Below are 20869 nucleotides of genomic sequence, written 5' to 3'. Positions count from 1 at the left end.
CAATTCTGCATTTAACCCACAAAAAAGTTATTTTAGCAAAACACTTATATGAATGGATATCACAAGGCAAGAACGTACACACTTACACACTGCTCAGGTGACAACATTATACTGGTATACAGGGGGTGTATATATAACACCGGTATACAGGGTGTCTATACACACGTGATCAAAATTGTTAGTACCCCTCGTTTAATGACAGAAAAACCCACAATGGTTTCAGAAATAACTTGAATCAGACAAAAGTAATAATAAATCAAAAATCTATGAAAATCAGCAAATGAAAGTCAGACATTGCTTTTCAACCATGCTTCCACAGAATTTTTTTTTTAAATAAAACTGATGAATAATATTTTGTTGCACAACCTTTTGAGGCAATCACTGCAATCAAACGATTCCTGTAACTGTCAATGAGACTTCTGCACCTCTCAACAGGTATTTTGGCTCACACCTCAAGAGCAAACTGCTCCAGTTGTCTCGTTTTTGAAGGTTGCCTTTTCCAGACGGCATGTTTCATCTCTTTCCAAAGATGCTCAATAGGATTTAGGTCAGGGCTCATAGAAGGCCACTCCAGAATAGTCCAATGTTTTCCTCTTAGCCATTCTTGGGTGTTTTTAGCTGTGTGTTTTGGGTCATTATCCTGTTGTAAAACCCATGACCTGCGACTGAGACCAAGCTTTCTGACACTGGGAAGCACATTTCTCTCTAGAATCACCTGATAGTCTTGAGATTTCATTGTACTCTGCACAGATTCTAGACACCCTGTGCCAGATGCAGCAAAGCAGCCTCAGAACTTAACAGAGTCTCCTCCATGTTTCACAGTAGGGACAGTGTTCTTTTCTTCATATGCTTCATTTTTCCATCTGTGAACATAGAGCTGATGTGCCTTGCCAAAAAGTTCCATTTTATCTCATCTTTCCATGACATTCTCCCAGAAGCTTTGTCGCTTGTCAACATGTAATTTAGCAAATTCCAGTCTGGATTTTTTATGATTTTTTTCAACAATGGTGTCCTCCTTGGTCGTATCCCATGAAGTCCACTTTCGCTCATACAATGACGGATGGTGCGATCTGACACTGATGTTCCTTGAGCTTGAAGTTCACCTTCAACCTGTTTAGAAGTTCTCCTGGGCTCTTTTGTTACCATTCATGTTATCCGTCTCTTTGATTTGTCATTAATTTTCCTCCTGCAGCCACGTCCAAGGAGATTAGCTACAGTCCCCTGGAGCTTAAATTTCTGAATAATATGTGCAACTGTAGTCATAGGAACATCAAGCTGCTTGGAGATGATCTTATAACTTTTACCTTTAACATGTTTGTCTATAATTTTCTTTCTAATCTCCTAAGACAACTCTTTCCTTTGTTTCCTCTGTTCCATGTTGATTGTGATACACACCATGTCACCAAACAGCACAGTGAGTATCTGTAGCCCTTTATACAGGCCCACTCACTGGTTCCAAGATTGTAGACACCTGTGATGCTAAGTGGAAACACCTTGATTTAACATGTTCCTTTTGTCACATTTTCAAGGGTACCATCATTTCTGTCCAGGCCTATTTCATGAGTTTTACTTGAGTTTTATTTTTTTAAAAATTCTGTGGAAGCATGGTTGAATAGCAGTGTCTAACTTTAATTTGTTCAATTTCATAGATTTTTGATTTATTATTACTTTTGTCAGATTCAAGTTATTTATGTAACCATTGTGGGTTTTTCTGTCATTAAACGAGGGGTACCAACAATTTTGACCACGTGTGTATATACCCCCTGTATACTGGTGTTATAAGGAATGGCAAATGGAAGCAGGGTAGAAGTGCACGGCAAGCACAGTTCATAACAGGCTCCTAGAGGCAGGGCTCAAGTAATGTAAAGCTAGAAAAAAGACTTTCATCAATGAGAAGCAAAGGAGAGCCAGGCTGAAGTTTGCCAAAGACCATAAGGATTGGACCATAGAGGACTGGAGTAAGGTAATTTTCTCTGATTAGTTTAATTTTCAGCTTTCCCCAAGACCTGGTCGTCTAATGGTTAGACGGAGACCTGTAGAGGTGTACAAACCATAGTGTCTTGCGCCCACTGTGAAATTTGTTGGAGGATGGGTGATGATCTGGGGATGCTTCAGCAAGGCTGGAATTGGGCAGGTTAATCTTTGCGAAGGACATATAAATCAAGCCACATACAAGGTTATCCTGGAAAAACAGTTGATTCCTTCTGCTCAGGCAATGTTCCCCAAGTCTGAGGATTAATTTTTCCAGCCGGACAATGTGCCAATGCACACAGCTAGGTCAATCAATGTGTGAAGGAAGGACCACCACATCAAATCCCTGTCATGACCATCCCAATCTCCAGACCTTAACCCCATTGAAAACCTCTGGAATGTAATCAAGAGGAAGATGGATAGTCACAAGCCATCAAACAAAGAAGAACTGCTTACATGTCTGTACCAGGAGTGGCATAAGGTCACCCAAAAGCAGTGTGAAAGACTGGTGGAAAGCATGCCAAGGTGCATGAAAGCTGTGATTAAATATCAGGGCTATTACACAAAATATTGATTTCTGAACTCTTCCCGAGTTAAAACATTTGTATTATTGTTTCTAAATGATTATGAACTTGTTTTCTTAGCATTATTTGAGGTGTGCAAGCACTGCATTTTTTGTTATTTTGACCATTTCTCATTTTCTGAAAATAAATACAAAATTTAGTGCTTGTAAATTCGAAGATATGTTGTCAGTAGTTTATAGAATAAAAGAGCAATTTACATTTTACTCAAAAATATACCTATAAAGAGAAAAATCAGATAAACTGAAAATTTTGCAGTGGTCTCTAAATTTTTGCCAGAGCTGTATATAACATTGGTATACAGGGATTTTGGCATCAACAATGTCTGAATGGTTTTATATTAGGCTTATGTGACTGTGTTTTGCGAGATCTGCTCTAGTTTCTGAGATATTTAATAGTTCATTAATTAGAGTACAATTCTGGCTTTTCTATTATTATAATCTACAAACTGAAATACAAATAATTCTATGAGATATCTCATTACCTAAGACACTAAAGAGTCAAAAGACCAAAAGCGATTGTATCTGTGATCACAGCGGTCACATTAGGGGACGGCATTATTGTCATGAACAAAGTACTGTATATAATCGAGTATAAGCCGACCCGAGTATAAGCTGACCCCCCCTAATTTTTGAACAAAAAACTGGGAAAACTTATTGACTCAAGTATAACCCTAGGGTGGAAAATGCAGCAGCTACTGATAAATTTCAAAAATAAAAATAGATACCAATAAAAGTAAAATTAATTGAGACATTAGTAGCTTAAATGTTTTTGAATATCCATATTGAATCAGGAGTCCCATATAATGCTCCATACAGTTCATGATGGCCCCATAAGATGCTCCATACAAAATACACCCCATATAATGCTGCACAAAGGTTAATAATGGCCCCATAAGATGCTCCATAGAATATGCCCCATATGCTGCTCCATAAATGTTATGGCCCCATAAGATGCTCCATAGATTATGCCCCATATGCTGCCCCATAAAATGCTCCATAGATTATGCCCCATATGCTGCCCCATAAGATGCTCCATAGATTATGCCCCATAAGATGCTCCATAGATTATGCCCCATAAGATGCTCTATAGATTATGCCCCATATGCTGCCCCATACGATACTCCATAGAATATGCCCCATATGCTGCTCCATAGATTATGCCCCACATGCTGCCCCTTAAGATGTTCCATAGATTATGTGGTGCCCCCCAGGAGTATGGTCGCCACAGTGGCTTTGCCTTCCTCCAGGGGAGGGTAATGCCAGGCTTGGAGGCAATGATGGGTGTATCTCACAGTCAATCCATACATGCAACACAGTTCCACTCCAGGCCAGCAGGGGGAACTCTGAGCCAGGATTAAGGGGAGGAGTGCCCTCTGAGGGCCAGGAGGAAGGAGTAGCTAGTTAGTCTGCGGAGGGTGAAGCATGCAGACGTGTAGAGAGCTGCTGGAGGTTGAGCTAGGAAAGGAGAGCTCCCTCGCAAGAACTGGAGCCTGGTCTCCATGGCTGTACGGACACTAACGGTCCTACAGCAGATACCAGAGGAGTAGGAGGCTATAAGTGCCCTACTCCCATCTAAGACTTGAGACACAACTGTTGAGTTCATTTTCCCCTTCACTACTGAGGCCCGAGGAACTCCCTCTTCTGGTAAAGAAAGGTAGTGAGCCTGATTATCAAACACCTGAGGCTGATGATGATGACTGGCTGAGTGGAGTTACTGACTGGATATAAGGCTGCCGACGCCCTTCTGCCCTGCTGGTGATTTCTCTGTGGGATCCTTGGAGACCAGTCTGAATTCCTGCTCCTCTAAAGCTAAGCTTGCTGCTCGGCTTTTTGCATTGGTGCTTTGACTTTGTTTTGCTTTGTTTTTCTGGATTTCTGCCATTCCCTGCTGGGGTGTGCTGAATTCCTTTAGCTCTGTCGTCTGAAAATACCTGAGTGCTGACTTAGTTTTTGAAGCCTAGCTGCTTCAGGGCCTTTTTCATATCAGCTTGTTGGCTTATGTCTTTGATAGGGTTTTGGCAGATTGCAGACAGCAGCCTTCCTGTCCTTTCCTATCTAGGTAGTTTTGGGCCCCGTCTTTGCTCAGTCTATCTTTCTGTCTGTGTTAGTGTTTTCATCTTGCTTCACCGTCATTATATGTTGGGGGCTGCCTATTGCTTTGGGGTCTGCTCTGGGGCAGTTTAGATTTCCCCTTTCTTTCTTTAGGCCTATTTATTTCTCCGGTTGTGATCGAGGGGTCTAGGGCATCGTAGGTACCCCCCACGGCTACTGCTAGTTGTGTTCATAGGTTCAGGGGTCTGCAATCTGATAGTTGCCAACTTCTCTGGTTTTCTGGACTTAGCTTGTATTGCTGTTTTTGCCTCCTACGGTGACTCATTCATAACACACAACAGCAGCTTGGATAGAGACAGCCAGGACTCAAGCGAGGAGTCCCCGAGAGAGGCTACAGCTGTCTGCCGTGCAAGTAAGGTTCTTGGGAACATCTGACCGGAGGAACTTCAGAGTAACTTAGTACTGGAGTGCTTCATTCAAACAAGCGTTAGGAATGAGACTGCACAGCTCGTCTGCTGAGAGAGAATCCCTGAGTTGCTTCCAGGCTAGCCTGCTCCATTACCATCTGTAATCAGGACCCTCGACTTCAGTTATCAGAAATTGCACCCCGCTGTGTCTTGTCTGCTTCCTACCTTTCCGGCACTGCTACATCCCCGTGCCAACCACATCTACACTGCCCTGGGACTATAACTTCACCTGTGGGGAGTGCCAGGAACACCGCACTGTACTTGCTCACTGAGCCAGTGCGCGTGTCCTGAGTGTCAGGATCCTGTCAGCGCCGGCGTGCAGCCTCCGCTGAGCAGGGACTCACCCGCACTGTAGGGGTACCAGGGTCAGTTTCAGCCAGAAAGTACCGATGCACAGGACCTGTGGATGCTGAAGCTTAGCAAGCAGACACGGGACCTACGGTCATGTGACTGCAAGGGGGTGGGGCTTAGCGTCCTGCTTAGTGAGATAGAAAGACACTATACAGAATTACTCAGAGTCAGGGGTTCATACACAGAGATAGCCATAACGTACCAAGGATGAGACAGAGCGGATAGTCAGGGCCAAGCAGCAGTCAAAACCAAACAGACATAGAAGGTACCAAGCAGAATCCAAAGCAATATCCTGAGAACAGACCGAGTCATACACAGATTATCAAGCAACCAGAACACAGCACAAACACACTCAGGTGTCACCACACAATGCCAAGGGCAAGAGTATAACTGACAGGGATGGGAGCGTCCTGGGGCTATAAGAAGCCTCTCCCAGAACCAGGGAGAGGCCACAATCATAGCCCCAGGTGTGCAGGTAAGCCTGCACTGGGATCACAACCTTTAACCCCAGAAATGCCAGTCATTAGCACTGGTTCCAGACATTAACCCCATGTGTGCGAGTCAAACCCGCACTGAGATCATGACAGTACCCCCCTCTCAACGGGGGGCCTCTGGACCCCCAGGCTAGCCCAGGTACTTAGCATGGAAAGCCCGCACCAGGCGATCAGCATGCATCAACCGGGCTGGTACCCAGGACCTGTCTTCCGGTCCATACCCCTTCCAATGAACCAGGTACTGTACCGACCGCCGTACCAACCTGGAATCTACGATATGACCAACCTCGTACTCCACCTGCCCCTCGACCAAAACAGGAGAAGCAGCAGACTCAGAGTCTCCCCGGACTGCTTCAAAAGGTTTCAGTAGAGATTTGTGGAAGATGTTAGGGATCTTGAAAGAGGGTGGAAGGCACAGCCTATACGCCACAGGATTGATTTTTTCCACAAACTTGTATGGGCCAATGAATTTGGGCCCCAACTTGGCTGAAGGAACCATCAACTTAATGTTACGAGTGGAGAGCCAAAACTTGTCTCCAACCTGAAACGTGGGCCCTGGTGTTCGTTTCCTGTCCGCGAAAAACTTATACCTGCACTGAGACCTATATATACTCCGCTGAACTTCTGCCCACGTATTCCGTAATCACTGAACAGAGCCCTCAGCCTCGGGACACCCCAAGTCCAGACGAGAAAACCAACCAAAATGAGGACTGAACCCATAATTGATCAAAAAAGGAGTCATACCCGTGGATTGACTCACCCGACTATTGAAGGCAAATTCAGCCAATGGCAGTGCATCGCACCAGTCATTCTGTCTAGCAGAGGTTAGACACCTGAGGATCTGTTCCAGGGACTGGTTAGTGCGCTCCGTCTGACCATTGCTCTCAGGATGGTATGCAGACGAAAAGGACAGAGACATCCCTAATTTTTTGCAGAAAGCACGCCAAAACTTAGCCAGAAACTGGACACCACGATCAGACACCACATTCAGGGGTACCCCATGCAACCGGATCACATGCTGCACAAGCAACCTGGACAACGTCTCAGCTGACGGTAGTGCGGACAGCGGTACAAAATGAGCCTGCTTAGAAAACCTGTCCACCACTACCCATACCACTGTATTACCCTTAGATGGAGGGAGATTGGTAACAAAATCCATTGATAAGTGAGTCCATGGTCTTTCGGGCACTGCCAAGGGCATCAGCTCCCCTGCCGGCCGGCTATGAGACCTTTTAGAACGAGCGCAGACGCCACAACCAGCAATTAATTTTTTTATGTCCGAACCAAAGGTAGGCCACCAAAAGATCCTAGCCACCGCCAGATGTGTAGCTGAAATACCAGGGTGAGCACTAAGCTTGGATTCATGGGACTCCTGCAAGAGTTTCAGGCGAAGTTGCTCTGGGACAAACAACTTCCCCTCCGACTGGGCCCCCTGAATCTCCCGTTCAAATTCAGATGAGACCTCTGCTATCACAACCCCACGGTGAGGAATAGAGGACGGTGGCTCAGGGGGCGACACCGGCTGAAAACTGCGCGATAAGGCGTCAGCCTTGACATTCTTAGACCGTGGATGAAATGTAATCGTAAACTGAAAACGGGGGAAAAAAAGTGACCAACGGGCCTGTCTGGGTGTTAGTCTTTTAGCAGACTCAATGTATGACAAATTTTTGTGATCCGTGATCACCGTAACCGGGTGACTGGCCCCCTCCAAAAAGTGCCTCCATTCTTCAAACGCCAATTTGACCGCAAGAAGCTCTCTATTGCCTACGTCGTAATTTCTTTCCGCAGCAGAGAACTTCTTGGAAAAGAAAGCACATGGCCTGAGGTTGGTTAGAGTGGCAGGCCCTTGGGACAACACCGCCCCCACCCCCACCTCAGAGGCGTCCACTTCCACGACGAATGGTTTGGATGGATCTGGCTGTACTAACACAGGAACAGACATAAAGCTTCTTTTCAGGGTCGCAAAGGCCTCTTTTGCGAGCGAGGACCAGTTTCTCACATCTGCACCTTTACAAGTAAGATCTGTGAGTGGTTTGACCACCTGTGAAAAGCCTCAAATAAATGTGCTGTAATAATTGGCGAACCCCAAGAAGCGCTGAAGACCCTTAAGGTCTCGGGGTTGCACCCAATCCGCAATGGCCTGCACCTTCTTGGGGTCCATGCGAAAACCCTCACAGGACACAATTAATCCCAAAAAAGACAATTCTTGAACAGAAAACACACATTTCTCCAATTTGGCATACAGATGATTTTCCCTCAGTCTTTGGAGAACGGTTCGTACATGATTCAGATGAGATTGACTGTCGTGTGAGTATATCAGAATATCGTCTAAGTAAATTACAACAAAGCGACCAATGAGATCCGAGAATACCACGTTAATGAAATTCTGAAATATGGCTGGGGCATTGGTAAGACCAAATGGCATGACTAAATTTTCAAACAGTCCCTCGGTCGTGAGGAACGTGGTTTTCCATTCATCCCCCTCCCGGACCCTTATCAAATTATATGCCCCCCGAAGATCCAGTTTGGAGAACCATTTTGCCCCTGAAAGTTGGTTACACAAATCGGGAATCAACGGAAGGGGGTACGTATTTCGGACAGTAATCTTGTTCAGCTCACGAAAATCGAGGCAGGGACGTAAACCACCATCTTTTTTATTAACAAAAAAAAACTCTGCCGCCACAGGTGAGACTGAGGGACATATGTGTCCTTTGCGAAGACTCTCAGCAATGTAATCATTCATGGCCAAGTGCTCAGGGCCAGATAAATTAAACAGATGGGCTTTAGGCAATTTAGCCCCCGGGACTAACTCGATAGCGCAGTCAAAGGGTCTATGTGGCGGCAACGTCTCGGCCTCGCTTTCAGAGAACACATCTTCGAATTCTTTCAGGTACTCCGGAATACCTTTCAGCTCGACAGATGACACAGATACAGATTTAACAGGTTCAACCAATAGTGCAGACTTATCACATAACATCGAATCATTAAACCCCCACTGAACAATCTCCCCCGTTTTCCAGTTAATGACTGGGTTATGGCGTTGTAACCAGGGCTGCCCAACACCAATCCTGCTGGTAGATTGTCCAGAACCAAACAACTTAATTTTTCCACATGGGTAGCACCCACTTTGAGTGAAACCAAGTCAGACATAAAGAGAATTCCCTCTTTAGTGAGGGGGGAGGAGCCTATGGCCACTACTTTGATCGGAACCTTAAGTCTAACTGTCCCTATCTTACAGCGTGTGACCAATTGGAAGTCAATGAGATTGATGGATGATCTGCAGTCCACGAAAGCTGTAGAGGGAAAACAACAATCGTCCACTAACAGTTCCACATGAAGCAACACCTTAGAAAACGAGGAAAAGGGTACCTTAGGGTCTGAGTAGTCTCCCCGCTGACTACCCAGACCTAGTCGTTTCCCGTCGACCGGGTTGAGGATGGACAATCAGGACACTCCCTTTTCCAATGTCCCGTTTTACCACAGTAGAAGCATAACAGCTTTTCTCTCCGGCGGCCTGGGTCATGGCGTCCTCGAGAGAGTTAGGCGGGGGATGTAATGCCAAGGCATCCTGTAACCGCTTGGACAAGCCTCTGCGAAAGAGTCCTCGGAGTTCGTCGTCGTCCCAAGAGACCTCTGCGGCCCAGCAGCGGAATTCTGTGCAAAACCACTCAGCCGAGTGTTTCCCCTGACAGACACTCATCACCATGTCCTCTGCCAATTGCACTTGGTCCGGCTCATCATATATGTGCCCGAGGGCCTCAAAAAACGCATTCACAGACACTCTCTCTTGGGCAGTGGAAGGAAGGGAGAAAGCCCAAGCTTGTGGGGACCCTCTTACCAGAGACATAATGACCCCTACCTTCTGACTTTGGTCCCCAGAGGAACGTGGCCTCAAACTAAAGAAGAGTTTGCACCCCTCCATGAAGACCCTGAACTCCTTTTTGTTCCCAGAAAAAAAATCAGGCAGTTTAACAGGTGGTTCTGGGGACACCAAAACAACATCACTCGCCCCAGCCCCCAGAGACCTAGCAGCTAAAGCCCCCCGCACTGTCTCAGAAACCTGCTGCTGAGAACGAGCCAGAGCTTGCTGCTCCAGAGATAAACCTTGAAACATCTGACTCAGATTTTTCATTTGCTCAGCAAGAGATTGTATGGGATCCATATTTCTCAGCAGAGAGAAAGAAAAAAAACCCAAAAACTTAATGGTCAGTTATAATGTCAGGAACACCGCACTGTACTTGCTCACTGAGCCAGTGCACGTGTCCTGAGTGTCAGGATCCTGTCAGCGCCGAAGTGCAGCCTCCGCTGAGCAGGGACTCACCCGCACTGTGGGGGTACCGGGGTCAGGTACAGCCAGAAAGTATCGATGCACAGGACCTGTGGATGCTGAAGTTTAGCAAGCAGACACGGGACCTACGGTCATGTGACTGCAAGGAGGTGGGGCTTAGCATCCTGCTTAGTGAGATGGAAAGACACTATACAGAATTACTCAGTCAGGCAAAACGGGGTTCATACACAGAGATAGCCGTAACGTACCAAGGATGAGACAGAGCGGATAGTCAGGGCCAAGCAGCAGTCAAAACCAAACAGACATAGAAGGTACTAAATGCAAGAATATCCCCTACTAATGGGAAACACGTCATAGCACAACTCAAAACACGATATACATCAATAAATTTCCCTGTCTGAACAATTAAGCAAGAATTAGGGATCCAAAGAGTTTTAGCAAAAATAGTAAATTTTATTACACAAAAATTAAAAACAGAGCATCGTTGCTAATGCAGGCAGTGATAGACATAATAGACACAAACTCACACCTAAATAAGTAACTCAATGTATACAATCAATATTAAGGAATTTTTATCACACACAATGCGTAGTAATAAATCTCACCCGTTAATTGAATTAATCTGCAAGGTGCTGCGCTAATCACGTTTGCATAATTTAGATGGTACAAATAGTAGCAGGAAGTGACCTGCTACTATTGATCTAAAAGTAAAAATTATACCAGCAGCTACCAGCAGGGATTAGCCCGCCACTGCAACCATCAGAGCAAGGGTCAGCCCGTTATTATATAGTATACATAAAGACGTAAATGTCATAAACAGTTTTCAATATATGAAGAAATCCAGCAACCTTGAGTAATCCAAAGGTGCTGAGATTCACTTACAAGGATTATGCAAATTGTCTCTTCAGAGAGGAAGAGGACTAGAACTCTAGTGCCACCTATTGGAGGTAGCAATCCTAAAAGTCAATGTTGACCCTTTAACGAGCCTAGTTACATGACTTAGGATAAAAGCCAAGCCAGAATCTCCATTTGCAGACACTGTGTTTCGGGGTACTGCCCCTCATCAGTGCAAAGTGGGAGAAGATCTGGTTTGGCTGTGAGAGAGGCGTCTGACCGATATCCAAGAAGTATCATTTCTCCTTGCGGAGAATGACATGCTAAGCATGTCGAGGTGAGGAGACTTAAAGCCGCAATGCTCCTCTGGGAAATATGCTAATTATGCAAATTGTCTCTTCAGAGAGGAAGAGGACTAGAACTCTAGTGCCACCTATTGGAGGTAGCAATCCTAAAAGTCAATGTTGACCCTTTAACGAGCCTAGTTACATGACTTAGGATAAAAGCCAAGCCAGAATCTCCATTTGCAGACACTGTGTTTCGGGGTACTGAACCTCATCAGTGCAAAGTGGGAGAAGATCTGGTTTGGCTGTGAGAGAGGCGTCTGACCGATATCCAAGAAGTATCATTTCTCCTTGCGGAGAATGACATGCTAAGGCTAGTTTCACACTTGCTTTTTTTTGCAGCGCGTTTTTCCCGCAAAAAAACGCATTGAAAAAACGCATACAAAAGCATACAACTGCTGCGTTTTTTTCAAGCATTTTTATGAGCATGCATGAAAAAAACGCAGCGTTTTTATGCGTTTGTATGCGTTTTTAGTGCGTTTTCACCGCGTTTGCGTTTTTTTCCAACATTAGGTGGTCCCTCACACTAACCCAAACCATGACTTTACTAACCCTAACCCTGACCCTAACCCTAACCCTAACCCTGACCCTAACCCTAACCCTAACCCTGACCCTAACCCTTAACCAAACCATACTTAACCCTAACCCAAACCCTAAACCCTAACTAACCCTAACCCTAACTCTAACCCTGACCCTAACCCTAACCCTAACCCTGACCCTAACCCTAACCCTAACCCTAACCCTGACCCTAACCCTTAACCAAACCATACTTAACCCTAACCCTAACCCTAACCCTAACCCTGACCCTAACCCTTAACCAAACCATACTTAACCCTAACCCAAACCCTAACTAACCTTAACCTTAACCCTAACCCTAACCCTAACCCTGACCCTAACCCTTAACCAAACCATACTTAACCCTAACCCTAACCCTGACCCTAACCCTTAACCAAACCATACTTAACCCTAACCCTGACCCTAACCCTAACCCTGACCCTAACCCCTAACCAAACCATACTTAACCCTAACCCAAACCCTAACTAACCTTAACCCTAACCCTAACCCTAACCCTAACCCTGACCCTAACCCTTAACCAAACCATACTTAACCCTAACCCTGACCCTAACCCTAACCCTGACCCTAACCCTTAACCAAACCATACTTAACCCTAACCCTGACCCTAACCCTAACCCTAACCCTGACCCTAACCCTTAACCAAACCATACTTAACCCTAACCCAAACCCTAACTAACCTTAACCCTAACCCTAACCCTAACCCTGACCCTAACCCTTAACCAAACCATACTTAACCCTAACCCAAACCCTAAACCCTAACTAACCCTAACCCTAACCCTAACCCTGACCCTAACCCTAACCCTAACCCTGACCCTAACCCTAACCCTGACCCTAACCCTTAACCAAACCATACTTAACCCTGACCCTAACCCTAACCCTAACCCTGACCCTAACCCTTAACCAAACCATACTTAACCCTAACCCTGACCCTAACCCCAACCCTAACCCTGACCCTGACCCTAACCCTAACCCTAAACCCCCTTAACTAACCCTAACTCTAACCCAAACCCCTAAATTCCATGGTTAACAAAAAAAAACGCATGTGCAAAAAAACGCATACATGAGCATGCCAGTGCGCACGTATGCGCATCCATAGGCTATAATGGCCATTTTTAGCGCAAAACGTGCGCATACGTGCGCATGCGCTTTTTTGCAGGGCCAAAAAATGCAACATGCTGCGTCTGGAAAATACAAACGCACACCCCAAAAAAACGCAGCGCATGAAAATCGCATACGTGCGCTTACCAGCGCGCAGGTATGCGCACCCATGTTAAATATAGGGGAAAAAACGCATGCGCACATATGCGTTTTTTTCCAGCGCAAAAAAACGCAAATGTGAAACCAGCCTAAGCATGTCATTACAAGGAGTGACAAAAGTACTGCCGCTCCCTGTCGCCCCGTTAATTGAATTAATCTACTGGGTGCTCTCCTAGACACATTTGCATAAATAGATAGTACACATAGTAGCAGGTATTAGCCAGCTGCTATTGATCTAAGGGTAAAGATTATCCAAACAACTACTAGCAGGGATAATCCCACTATTGTTACCAACAGAGCAAGGGCTAGCTAGCTGTTGTATAGTATACAGAAAAAATGTAAATGTCATGGCGCCTCCTGAAGAAGCTACGGCGTAACGCGCGTAGGGGCGGCAGGCAGCGGCAGCATTCTGGGCACTAAAGTAAGTGAGTCTCAGCACCTTCATGCAGTGAAAACTGTCCATGACATTTACGTTTTTTCTGTATACTATACAACAGCTAGCTAGTCCTTGCTCTGTTGGTAACAATAGTGGGATTATCCCTGCTAGTAGTTGTTTGGATAATCTTTACCCTTAGATCAATAGCAGCTGGCTAATACCTGCTACTATGTGTACTATCTATTTATGCAAATGTGTCTAGCAGAGCACCCAGTAGATTAACTCAATTAACGGGGCGACAGGGAGCAGCAGTACTTTTGTCACTCCTTGTAAGTGAATCTCAGCACCTTTGGATTACTCAAGGTTGCTGGATTTCTTCATATATTGAAAACTGTTTATGACATTTACGTCTTTATGTATACTATATAATAACGGGCTGACCCTTGCTCTGATGGTTGCAGTGGCGGGCTAATCCCTGCTGGTAGCTGCTGGTATAATTTTTACTTTTAGATCAATAGTAGCAGGTCACTTCCTGCTACTATTTGTACCATCTAAATTATGCAAACGTGATTAGCGCAGCACCTTGAAGATTAATTCAATTAACGGGTGAGATTTATTACTACGCATTGTGTGTGATAAAAATTCCTTAATATTGATTGTATACATTGAGTTACTTATTTAGGTGTGAGTTTGTGTCTATTATGTCTATCACTGCCTGCATTAGCAACGATGCTCTGTTTTTAATTTTTGTGTAATAAAATTTACTATTTTTGCTAAAACTCTTTGGATCCCTAATTCTTGCTTAATTGTTCAGACAGGGAAATTTATTGATGTATAGAAGGTACTAAGCGGAATCCAAAGCAATATCCAGAGAACAGACCGAGTCATACACAGATTATCAAGCAACCAGAACACAGCAAAAACACACTCAGGGGTCACCACACAATGCCAAGGGCAAGAGTATAACTGACAGGGATGGGAGCGTCCTGAGGCTATAAGAAGCCTCCCCCAGAACCAGGGAGAGGCCACAATCATAGCCCCAGGTGTGCAGGTAAGCCTGCACCGGGATCACAACCTTTAACCCCAGAAATGCCAGTCATCAGCACTGGTTCCAGACATTAACCCCACGTGTGCGAGTCAAACCCGCACTGAGATCATGACAGGGAGCTTTTACACCCTTGCTGCACCCTACCATCAGTCCCAGCGGATCTGCATGCAGCGTCGGTTTAACACCTCCCTTGCTGAGCACCACAGGTGGCGTCACAAACTATTCCATTCCATTAACTACATTCCCCCATTACTTGGGCGCCCAGGGCCACGGACCGGGTCACCGCTGCAAGACACATCCCACTGATACCGGCCCAGTACCGAGTACCCCACAGCCCTGGGAGGGCAACCCAATTATGCTCCATATGCTGCTCCATAAGATGCTCCATAGATTATGCACCATATGCTGCTGTGAATAAAAAAACAATGTCATACTCACCTCTCGTCTCTGGGGGCCAGGTGCCGGTGTCCTGAGCAGGTGGGGACACTGGCGCGCTATGGGGCCAGGTGCCGGTGTCGCCGCTGGCTCAGGCCCGGGCACCTGAGATATTCACTTGTTCCCGTTCCACTGCCGTGTGCCGCTCTGTCTTCCTGGTCCCCTGTCAGTGACTGTTTAGGCAGAGGGCACGTACTAACGGCGTTATCGCGCCCTCTGACCTGAACATCACAGCCAGAGCACTCTCAGGACAGCGCGGCATGCGGTGGTGGAGCGGGGACAGGAGAATATTGCACATACTTACGCCCTCCTGGCGCGGTCTCTGCAGCCCCTGCTTCTCCCATGGTCTCCGGGAGGTCTTCCTTCCTTCAGCGGTCACATGGTTCCGCTCATTAAAGTTATGAATATGCATATATTCATGACTTTAATGAGCGGTACCACGTTATCTCTGAACAGAGGTGCCGGAGACCTTGGGAGAAGCAGGGACTGCAGAAACCACGCCAGGAAGGGGTAAGTATGATCTGCTCCCCCTCGACCCCCTGGCATATATGATTCAAGAATAAGCTGAGAGAGGCACTTTCAGCCTTAAAAAATGGGCTGAAAATCTCGGCTTATACTCGAGTATATATGGTATCTCAAAAACTAGAACCAATTCAGCAAAAGTCATGTGATTGTTGAATACAGCAAAATACCCAAAATGCATTCAAAATACCTTGGCACCTGCTGACCTGTGTTATGGTTTTTATAGCTATGTCTGTAGGAAGGTGGAAATAAAACTAATCTGTGACCGTCTGAACAAGCGCATCACCAAATCCGGAATCCGCACAGTAGTATGTTGCAATGCTTGTGGCATATAGTCGCTTCTCTCCTTTTCCAGACATAATCACACACAGTGTTTATGCGTTTAATGTGTAATTACTTTGTACATGTTTGTGCCTAAAGTGTATATGTGAAATTCATACATGACAGAAAGCCCCGATACCAGAGACGAGCAAATTTATCAGCAAGACCCTGTAGTGGTCGTGTCAGTATTCCATGGCCACCGGACGTGTGGCCCTGTGAGCCGACATCCATCATGTGCTACGTCAGTCCTCAATGGTGACGTCACACTAAGAATACAAATCAGAAAGGACACTGGCAATGCCGGCAGCTAGGATGCCATTCATTGGACTCCGTCCAGCAGCCACCAGATTGAGACCAGGACCTGTGAATAGATTTGCTGATCTATACCACACACACAGGTTCTTTGTACAGTCTGCTGACAGTCTCCTTCCTTGGTTAATCTGCCCCCTTACATTATAGAAGCTGTTGGATACTTATGAACTAAAATAGAATCAAGAGCCACAACGATACACTGTAGCAAACCCTCAGTTAGGAAACCTTTAGGTCTGTGAATGCAAATAAGATCTAAAAAGGATAAAAACATGCAAACTGCTTCATCATGCAATAGATCGGCTGTAACTCAGGTCTCCTCAACTTATTCTTCATCTCTGTGGAACCAATGGGTCATGATGTCCACCACTGGTCAGGGCACATAATAAGTTTTAGCCATAGACAGGTTGATTGGCAAGCAAATAGTAACACACACTTGATAATTATCCAAAAGTGAGATGCCAGGCAGATAAAAAAAAGGAAAGGAGGGCACATAATAAAGGAGGAGGGCAAGTAACAGGTAGTGAAGAAAGAAAAGCAGATGGAAACAAAGTGTTCCTTGCTGGCAAGCAGTGACAGGACTAACACACCCTGTGCCATGGTGGTAGTGTCAAGAAACCTTCCTGTCTTAGACCCATCGCCTAAAGCTCTCTTGCAGGTGTCCTATTTGATTTCTAAAAAAAATAAACTACATCTATACTCTGCCTGGTGATTGCTTACTTGCTCCAGGTCTGTTTGCTGCCTGAAATTTTGTATTAGCAACTGCAAGGGCCAAGTAGTGAGATCATGGACTTGGCTCAGGTTCCTGCACAAGGTGTCAAATATGGACTTTTCTAATTAGGCCGGGGTCAGACTTGCGAGTGTGAGGCAAGTGTCTCGCATCAATACCCGGCACTGCCGCCGACACTCGGGACCCGAGAGTGCGGCTGCATGTATTTCTATGCCGGGTATTGATGCGAGTTTCTCTCATCACACTCGCAAGTGTGACCCCGACCTAAAAGTGCAACTTTATATACAAACAGCAGCGAAAAAACCTTCATCCTTCTGAAAGATGGCTGTGATTATAATGACTGTGGTGCTCCAGTACTCAGATCAGTGGTAAAATAACATTTATGTGTAGAGAAATCATGAAGAATGAAACCGATCATTTTTAAATAAAAAAGAAAGGGAATGTTTGGGCCAACAATCATATTACAATTACAGGAAATGAGAGGTTTTACTGTTTCTACCATTAAATTGCAGCTACAACGGAGATCCCGGTTGCCAATGCTGATCGGCTGCAGCTTCTGCATTGGGGAGGTGCGGTTTTACATAAATATTTCTGTTATTTTTTTATTATATTTTTTTAATTTCCACAAATTTCTATGGCATCATACATATTAGATGCGGCTGTGCAATTCTCTATCAGTTCACATTAGATCCATTTTAATGCAGAATTCAAAATATACTTAAAGGCAAATTCTAATCTTTCAATGTTTCTTGCCATAAAAACAAAACTAACTAGAAGAAAAATAAAAAGAATCTGTAAGGACAGAGCTACGCTGGATTCACTCTAGTCTTTTATGTGTCACTTTTTGGACTGAACAGTATAACCCGATTCCACAGGTCTAATGGCCCCTGCACAGTGAGTTTTGTATATTTCTTTTGCTGATACACACTTATTTACATTATATAATGATGGACCTCATTCACTGCTATGGGACTCAACTAGTGATAAAATAAATCATCATTTTATAGAAATGAATGAGATCCATCAACAATTCTTCTAAAACAAAAGCCCATATGCACAACTGCATTGAGGGAAGGGTTTCCCAGGCTTCAGCTACACGTATGCGGTCACTAAGTTACTATAGATAGGTACAGTTGTGGCCAAAAGTATTGACACCCCTGCAATTCTGTCAGATAATACTCAGTTTCTTCCTGAAAATGATTGCAAACACAAATTCTTTGGTATTATTATCTTCATTTAATTTGTCTTAAATGAAAAAACACAAAAAGAATTGTCCTAAAGCCAAATTGGATGTAATTCCACACCAAACATAAAAAAGAGGGTGGACAAAAGTATTGGCACTGTTCGAAAAATCATGTGATGCTTCTCTAATTTGTGTAATTAACAGCACCTGTAACTTACCTGTGGCACCTAACAGGTGTTGGCAATAACTAAATCACACTTGCAGCCAGTTGACATGGATTAAAGTTGACTCAACCTCTGTCCTGTGTCCTTGTGTGTACCACATTGAGCATGGAGAAAAGAAAGAAGACCAAAGAACTGTCTGAGGACTTGAGAAACCAAATAGTGAGGAAGCATGAGCAATCTCAAGGCTACAAGTCCATCTCCAAAGACCTGAATGTTCCTGTGTCTACCGTGTGCAGTGTCATCAAGAAGTTTAAAGCCTATGGCACTGTGGCTAACCTCCCTAGATGTGGACGGAAAAGAAAAAATGACAAGAGATTTCAACGCAAGATTGTGCGGATGATGGATAAAGAACCTCGACTAACATCCAAACAAGTTCAAGCTGCCCTGCAGTTCGAGGGTACAACAGTGTCAACCCGTACTATCCGTCGGCGTCTGAATGAAAAGGGACTGTATGGTAGGAGACCCAGGAAGACCCCACTTCTTACCCCGAGACATAAAAAAGCCAGGCTGGAGTTTGCCAAAACTAACCTGAAAAAGCCTAAAACGTTTTGGAAGAATGTTCTCTGGTCACATGAGACAAAAGTAGAGCTTTTTGGGCAAAGGCATCAACATAGAGTTTACAGGAGAAAAAAAGAGGCATTCAAAGAAAAGAACACGGTCCCTACAGTCCAACATGGCGGAGGTTCCCTGATGTTTTGGGGTTGCTTTGCTGCCTCTGGCACTGGACTGCTTGACCATGTGCATGGCATTATGAAGTCAGAAGACTACCAACAAATTTTGCAGTATAATGTAGGGCCCAGTGTGAGAAAGCTGGGTCTCCCTCAGAGGTCATGGGTCTTCCAGCAGGACAATGGCACAAAACACACTTCAAAAAGCACTAGAAAATGGTTTGAGAGAAAGCACTGGAGACTTCTAAGGTGGCCAGCAATGAGTCCAGACCTGAATCCCATAGAACACCTGTGGAGAGATCTAAAAATGGCAGTTTGGAGAAGGCACCCTTCAAATATTAGGGACCTGGAGCCGTTTGCCAAAGAAGAATGGTCTAAAATTCCAGCAGAGCATTGTAAGAAACTCATTGATGGTTACCGGAAGCGGTTGGTCGCAGTTATTTTGTCTAAAGGTTGTGCAACCAAGTATTAGGCTGAGGGTGCCAATACTTTTGTCTTGCCCATTTTTGAGTTTTGTGTGAAATGATCAATGTTTTGCTTTTGTGTTTTTTCATTTAAGACAAATTAAATGAAGATAATAATACCGAAGAATTTGTGTATGCAATCATTTTCAGGAAGAAACTGAGTATTATCTGACAGAATTTCAGGGGTGTCAATACTTTTGGCCACAACTGTAAATCCTGACTGCATTGTGCACACGGACCGGATACCCATCAGCTGTCAGATTGAGGAAGCGGTCATGTGAATGCCAGCATGAGATCTACATAGTGGTGGCCACATGCCGACTATATTCTCATCCGCTTCACTCAAATAGGGAGCAAGGGCGATAAAAAGCATGTCATATCAGACATCCTGCATTATAGAAAAAGGGGCAATAATCACATCTTCAAAATATGAGATGTCAAACAAGCAGGAGATAAAGGCCAGGAGCATGATCATATGGCTCTATGTGAGGCTGGCTTGCACAGGTGGGTCGCCCTCCAAGGGCTGTGGGGTACTCGGTACCGGACCGGTATCAGTGGGATGTGTCACAGCATCGGTGACCCGGACCGTGGCCCTAGGCGCCCAAGTAATAGGAAGATGTGAATGGTGGAATGTAGTTAGATGAATAGGTCGTGACGCCACCTGTGGTGCTCGGCAAGGGAGTTGTTAAGCCGACGCTGAATGCAGATCCGCTGGGACTAGTGGTATGGCTCAGCAAAGATGTAAAAGCTCCCCACAGGTGAAGCTGTAGTCCCAGGGCAGTGTAGATGTGGTTGGCACGGGGATGTAGCGGTGCCGGAAAGGTAGGAAGCAGACAAGACACAGCGGGGTGCAATTTCTGTACCTTTACTTGATAACTGCAGTCCAGGGTCCTGATTACAGATGGTATTGGAGCAGGCTAGCCTGGAAGCAATTCAGGGATTCTCTCTCAGCAGATGGGTTGTGCAGTCTCCTTGATAGCGCTTTTTCGAATGAAGTACTCCCAGTACTGAGTTACACTGGAGTTCCTCCTGACAGATGTTCTCAAGAACCTCACTTGCATGGCAGACAGCTGTAGCCTCTCTCGGGGACTACTCTCTCCTGAGTCCTGGCTCACTATCCAAGCTGCTGTTGTGCCCTCAAGTCTTAGATGGGAGTAGGGCATTTACAGCCTCCTACTCCTCTGGTGTTTGTTGCAGAACCGTTAGTATCCGTACAGCCGTGGAGACCAGGCTCCTGTTCATGCGCTCTCTCCAGAGATGAGCTCTTCCTCTCAGCTCTATCTCAGCGCTCCTTCCACACGTCTGCACACTTCACTCTCCGCAGACTAACTAACTAACCACCCCTTCCTCTTGGCCCTCAGAGAGCATTCCT

Source organism: Dendrobates tinctorius, unplaced genomic scaffold (genome assembly GCF_039654945.1).
Source record: "Dendrobates tinctorius isolate UK_male_01 unplaced genomic scaffold, ASM3965494v1 ptg000028l, whole genome shotgun sequence".
In the NCBI taxonomy this organism is placed as follows: Eukaryota; Metazoa; Chordata; class Amphibia; order Anura; family Dendrobatidae; genus Dendrobates; species Dendrobates tinctorius.
Note: the sequence above shows the minus strand (reverse complement) of the source record.